At 40.3% G+C, this 6,667-nt stretch overlaps 1 protein-coding gene across 3 annotated transcripts in view; it reads right to left on the bottom strand.

The window, feature by feature from the left end:
- The window catches only part of PTPN21 (protein tyrosine phosphatase, non-receptor type 21), a 50,979-nt gene extending 48,100 nt beyond the window's left edge, over positions 1-2,879 (bottom strand). For 2 of the 3 annotated variants that reach the window (XM_026849571.1, XM_026849572.1), the window contains exon 1: positions 2,364-2,872. The gene's annotated coding sequence lies outside the window, so the exon portion shown is untranslated. Of the gene's footprint in view, positions 1-2,363 lie in introns of all 3 variants that reach the window. The other variant, XM_026849573.1, reaches the window with a different exon arrangement.
- Positions 2,880-6,667: the final 3,788 nt, after the last annotated feature.

Raw genomic sequence — 6,667 nt, 5'->3', positions numbered from 1 at the left:
GCACCCGCCGCCCGGAGCGAGTCCCCTGCCCTGCCCCACAGCCCTCGGCCGGGCCGGCCCTGAGGGAGAGCTGGGCTTCTTCCTCCCATTGTGAGCTGCTGCTGGCGTGGGAGCGCGGCCTGCGGACCTCTAGTGGCAGCGCCGCACCGCCTGAAAGGGAAAAGGAAACCACCACCTACGTTTTTCTCCGGCTGATATGTGTTAGTAGCACATCTTGAAAAGCATAATTTGATTGCTGAAGACTTTTACAAGTATCAGACAGGAATAACAGGAAGACATCCATTTGCTTGGAGTGGGGGAATCAGGAGTCTTCCTAGCACACCTGTTTTTAAACTCAAAGATACAGCTGTAAACAGAGCACCACATACTACTTGTACATTTATATACATACCTAGAAATTTAATGTTACTCAACTCCAAACTCTTTAGGTTGAAAAGCTCGTATCAGACTCCCTACTCCCTTGCATGGCAAAGACAAAAAGCAGGTGGAAAGGCACTAAAGGCCTAAAATGAGAAGAAAGAGGATGCAGCACAGCACCTTTCCTCAGCAACCCTGCTCCAAAGAATAAACACATTTAATGACCATATTTCTAATAATCTTGACACAGTTCTACCATTCTACACAATCCCCATCCTCAACAGCTAACGGCTTAATTGAATCAAAACAACTCTGACCCAAACACCAACTAACTTGTTTTTGGGTGCTGCTGCAGAATAACAACTGATAGCAAAAAGTTTCCCTGAAAAATTTAGGGGTACATGGGAACTCCTCACTTTATCGTTTGCTCTGCACTTTGGTTCTCCAAATCCTGCTCCCCTGGAGCAGCATGCAGGGAATGCTCTACAGACAGAAGCTTTTAGTTTCCTGCCCACTGCCAACAGAATCTCACACTGGGTTTATTCCTGGCAGAGTAACTTTTGGCTGACTGACCTCAGCTCATCCCCGGGCCTGTTTTCCAATACATTCTTTGCACAGTTACACACTTTCTTCAGTGCTACAACGTGAGAAATCAACTTGGTCATCTTTTCAAAAGCTGCAGTCAGAAGTGCAGTGCCGTTTCAATCTCAGTTTTTGTATAGTACCACCGAATATGAAAGACTTTCAAACTTTTAAGCGCCCATCAGCCTGTTAGGAAACTATTCTAAGGGCATGGGAAAAAAAAAATTAAAAAATCACCAACCAGAGGCTGACCCAACAGGTGAAATTTCCAAACCATCTAATGCTGACATGAAGTAATCTCGGCCTTTCAGTTATTTTGCTATGCAGACAGGTAGCAATGCAAGCACAGGAAGGAAGTTTAGGCCAGAATTTTCAGAATGTGCCAGGAGTGCTCTTCATCTGTTGTTTGCATTTATTGCTCTACTGAGCATTCACCCTAAACAGTTTCCTTTTAGCTCAGTACGTCTGACATGATCGTCATTACTTCTGAAACACGTTCGTAACAAGAAAGACTTAAATAACTAACTCCCAGTCCATGTCATAGAAGACCAACTAAAAAAAAAAAAATTCCTGATGTATAATATCCTAGAATAAAGGCAAGTTTGATAAATAACACTTAGGTATCATTCATTAACTTCTATTGCTAGCTATGTGTACTTCTTGCAAACACAGCTGTGCTGGTTTTATTCAGCAGCTGCGCATTTTACAATGCTAGGTGCTCTCATATTTGCCATCTGCATTACTTTAAATTTGGACACACTTTCATTGTTACAGAGCTACTTTAGCAAAAAGGCACTACATACTGCCAGGAGTTACAAATCCAATTGAAGACCTCTACAATAACAAGCCTTTATTTAGCATGCCTGGAATTTCATGCAACAGCTAAAAATGTCTTTAGTGGCCAAACTTTGTACATTTATATTTCAACACAGACATACAGTTTCAAAAATGTTGTATTAGAATTTCAGCAACGTGGCTGTGACTGACATGTGATTACTGAGCACTTTCCCCTTTACCTACACCTCCCTCTCCTTCCTCAATAATTAGCATTTTACTTTACAAAGATTTTTTAAACAACCTGCATGAATGACAGCGTGCAAAATAAAACTGCAGTGTATGATGGTGAAAAAGGGTCCCTATTACTTCAAATACTTAAAATACATAAATTTATTTCAGAAATATTTGCGGAGCCAAAAAAAATCAGAATACTCCACCCTCCCCTTGTTTTACCAGTTAATCTTTGACATGACTCTTGGACTGAAAGAACAGCAGTAAGTGTCCATCTCAAACCTCCCCCACCTCCAGAAGCACAATTCTACAGCCTTTACTTCTCAAAAAGTAAATGATTGAAACTCCTCAGTCTTACTGTACAGCAGAGAAGATCACCTGCTATTTATTTGCTGTGCCTGCTGTTTTTCTCTTACCTTGTGCAGCAATTCAAAGACACCGTGTCTCCTTTCACATACGTGTAGCCAAAAAAACCCCACAGCACTCCAAGACTTTTTCTCCCAGAGCCATCTCATCGGTATTCCTTGGGAACTGACTTACTGTGTTCCTCTTGTATGAAACAGCTGCTATCTCGGCTAACCCACCTTCCTCTCAGATCACTCATAGTGAAAACATTCCTCACTTCCTGTCTCAAAAAACTTGCTCTGGATATCATTCCACTGGGTAAAGAGCTGGGGGTGGAAGAAAATATTACAACAAAATAAACCTGTGCCAGCCAGCTCTTCAAGCAGCCTCTTTCATGTGACGCTGTGCTGCATGAGTGCAAATTGTGTTCTCGGGAATATTTTCAAATCACCCGTCTCCGTGTGCCTCAGTGTGTGTGCATTTATTTTCTTTTCCTGGAGGCGTTCCCCTTGCTCTATCCATGCGGAAGGATACGCTGAAAGAATTAAAGCGAAGGCCCGTATGCTTGTAGCCCATTACCTCAGAGAGTTGGAATGCCTGGCAGGGAGAATGTCAGCAATGAACAGCTGCTTCTCTGGCTACAGGGGCATTACAGAAATAGGGGTTACAACAAATAGCAGGCAATCCTTGCTTTTTTTAATCATATGATCATTTATTTTAAGCCTTTCCAATTAAGGCAAATCTCTTACCAAAAACTCTGTTGGTCTTAGTTTCATGCAGCTTGAAAATATTTTCAAGGTTTAATCCATATGTGCCGTACCAAATGACCTGTGCACGTACATTTATGTTTGCCACTGAAAACAAAAGTCCTTGAAAAGCTTCAACTGTTGGTAATGCACACAGCAAGAAAATGCAGATTAAAGACTGATCTTTCAGCTTTAAAACACCCAAAGGTGTCAGTAAAAATGATGCCCTTAATAACAACTGTCTTAGCAACCATTAAATGCATATCAATTAAGTAATATTAATGGCATTTAAGCAATGCAAACATCATATAAAGGGGCTGCACTCCAGTCCCACAAATATGTGAAGATCTCTGTGTCTGTGCGTGTGAAATTAGCAATTGTTGTAATTTGGAATTTTATGGCTCTTCACATTGTGTGAGCCTGGTAAAAGTATATACAAACTTGAAACAGGTCAGGGATGAGGAAGAAGGTAAAGTGAGTATGTGAACGCTGACTCATGACTGTAAAACTTAGAAAGTGTTTTGGTAATGTAAAGCTCACAAACATGCTACTGTCTGAGCAGGTCTAACCTGCAGATCTGCTATGCAAATAGCATGTTACTCAGAAGGACACTAGTCTGAGCTATGTGGGTAATTTTGTACTATGAGGAATTATTCTGAGTTATTTCTCTTAGACCCAATGTGCTTTCCTCTAATCAGGGCAATATCTCTTCCCTCCACCCCCTACATCAGCCATAGTTATGATGAGCATTCCATAAGCCACTGAAAGAACTAATTCAGGGGAATTTTATATTAGTTTAAGTAAATATAAACTAAAATTATTAGTTTATATATAATATATAAATTATATATAATATAAGTAATTTTGAACAAAACTAATTGGATACCCTTTTCTAATGGTATCTGCGACAGGCCAGAACTAGAGTTACTGGAGAAAACTGACCAAGCCATGAAAACTCAGAGTAACAGAGGCAACCCTTCCTATTTCTAGAAAATTCATACTGGAAATGTCTTAATTCTCTTATCTGGCACATTTCCTATTCTAAATCTTGATCACACCCATTTCCTACCTGATTCCCTGCCTAGAAGGTACATCTATAAGTTTTCTTCCTTTCCACAGTTACTCCTTCCTGTATCTTCTCTCTTTGCATTTACATTAAAGACAACACATATTAAAAGAGGCAAGTAGGACACTGTCCATATGCTCCTCTGCATCTTACATTTTCTCTTTTTGAAGCTCAAACTTATTTCTGGATTAAATTCTTTCTTCTGCTTCCTATAACCCCAGTTTGTATCCTAACAGTTTTTCTGCATTTTCTCCATTTTGCCCCATCTCATTTTTTGCCTCAGCAGCTCTCCATTACCTGATTTGCTCCAACTACCAACTCTAATAAACAGGACAGAGACAAAGGTGGCCATGAACATGTGATGACCTCTGATAAAGACATCAATAAGACATACAGTGATTGCCTCAGGACACTATACAGTGCTTCTGCTTCTCCTCCTTTAACCCCCAGTCAACACTCATGACATGCATGGGTAGGAACACCCACATCTTTTGCTGTACTATTTACTCTCTCATTGAAGATTATGGGAGGAAAAATTACCATCCTACAGCTGAATGTTGCAGCCCTTGTTCTGCAATAGAGAAAAGTTTCTGCCCATTTGGCTGTCTGCCCATAGTGGAACAGGGATAAACCTACTTCGTTCTTACTGACATCTTCCCTTTTGGAATAGTTGTGGGTTTTTTTTTCCATCCTGGCCCAAATATGTGATTGCTTTTGAATGTATCAGCCAACAAATGGGGTGAAGGTTGATGCAAGTACTCACCTTGTTCCAATTCTAGGAACTCTGTCCAGCATCAGGTCTGTGCACTGACTAACGGTATAACAGAAGGTGGGAAGTAAGACAAATAAGAAGTGGAATCAGTCACCCTCCAGGCACGTATGTACTCCTCAGCCTAGTGGAGACTTACCCGTTTGTGATAAACACACAGGCAGGATAATCCAGAAACTACTAGTTAAAGGGACATTCCCAGGATGCTGAAACAATGAAGAAGTCATGCGGAAAAATATCTTGATTTACTCACTAGCCATGCAAAAAAGTGACTTCATGAACTGAAAAGTCAGAATACCTCTTGATTGTACATGTGACTCAAAGCTGTTCTCTAAACAAATTCACTTTATTCACCACTTCTGTGGTTTTGCTCTGTGTCTGAGGCCTCCCTGTTTTTTTCAGCACTTTATTTCTTACTTGTGAAAAAGCAGATATAGCTGGGTCTTTATGCATCATTACATATTTCTTGATGGTAGTGGAGAGAATGGAAGGTGCTAGAAAAATGAGCATATGTCTATTACCTGCTTGAAGCTTGAAATTTCGTGTTTGCAAGATTAATTTTTACTCATAAGACACTGTAAAACGTTGAACCATGTTCTACTAAGTAACTGAAGTTACAGAATTTTCCTATTAGAAGAAAATAGACAGTTTTCCTACACGTAATGCAGTGCTGAACTTGAAGCAATGAGCTCCTGATGTTATTCACAAAGGATACATTTTTTTAACAGTATTTCTTTCTAATCCATTAGTTATGAAATAAACTCAATTTGTATTTCTGTCCTTCAAAAATTATGTTTCTTGTTCCAATAATAAAGTAATACAACTTGTTTGAATTCTTAAGAGAGCAAAATGTGTATCTTGAAGGTTAACTGGAATGTTGTAATTAAACTGATCTGTTAATAGTTGTATCTCACTGTAACACCAGTATAAGTATACTCAGACAAACAGCTCAGATCATTAGCAACAATTAGTCTAAGATATCTCTGTATGATGTCTGGTTTATATTAGGAGCAGTGATGCAGAAAGAGATTAATACAGCTGTTAACTACAATGCCTGGAGATTATTTTACCCAGTGGCACTACTTGTAAAGGGCCCTTTATCTGTAGGCTGGGCTTTCCGTAATGTTACTACGCACTGAATCAGCTGAAGTGAAGCTGGGACATTGGTGCAAAACAGGGCTCAAACGTGACTTCCGTGTAGTTCTTCCTCCCTTGTAGCAGGAAGACTAATAAATGCTGCAACCGCTAATTAAAAAACAACAAAAAAAGGCATATTGTTTTAAGGCTTATCAGTCTAACATAGGATCACAAAACTAAAATTCAATAGTAAAATACTTTTATAGTATAGTCGTAGTATGGCACTGAAAGTTACTTCAATACTTTTGTGTATTGCTGTAGCATAACACATGCGGTTTTTAACAGACATTTAAATCTTCAATTTTTGCACTCTTGCAGATTATTAAAATAACTTTGCAGTTAATCTTACGGTATTCATACTCATCCTAAGACATGTGGCAGGACTTTATAAACCAGTTTTATAAAAACCGGGAATGAATGAAGAGACAATTTAAAAGCTAAACGTTGAGAGATTAAGAGCAGACTCTCTGTCACGCAGTTACTTAGAAATCCACTAGAGGAGACATTTGTTTTCTTGACTCCCGGGCGTGCGGCGGCTGCCCGGCGCTGGCAGAGCAAGGCAGGCCGCAGCCGCGGGCTCACACCGGGGGGGCGGTGGGGGGCGGCCCAGCCTCCCCGCCCGCCCAGCTGGGGCCTCCCGTCCCCCTTCTCCCCGCT

Source organism: Athene cunicularia (assembly GCF_003259725.1).
Source record: "Athene cunicularia isolate RWA chromosome 5 unlocalized genomic scaffold, athCun1 chr5_part1, whole genome shotgun sequence".
Taxonomy (NCBI): Eukaryota; Metazoa; Chordata; class Aves; order Strigiformes; family Strigidae; genus Athene; species Athene cunicularia.
The sequence above is the reverse complement of the archived record's forward strand: the minus strand, read 5'-3'. Positions and strand labels throughout refer to the sequence as shown.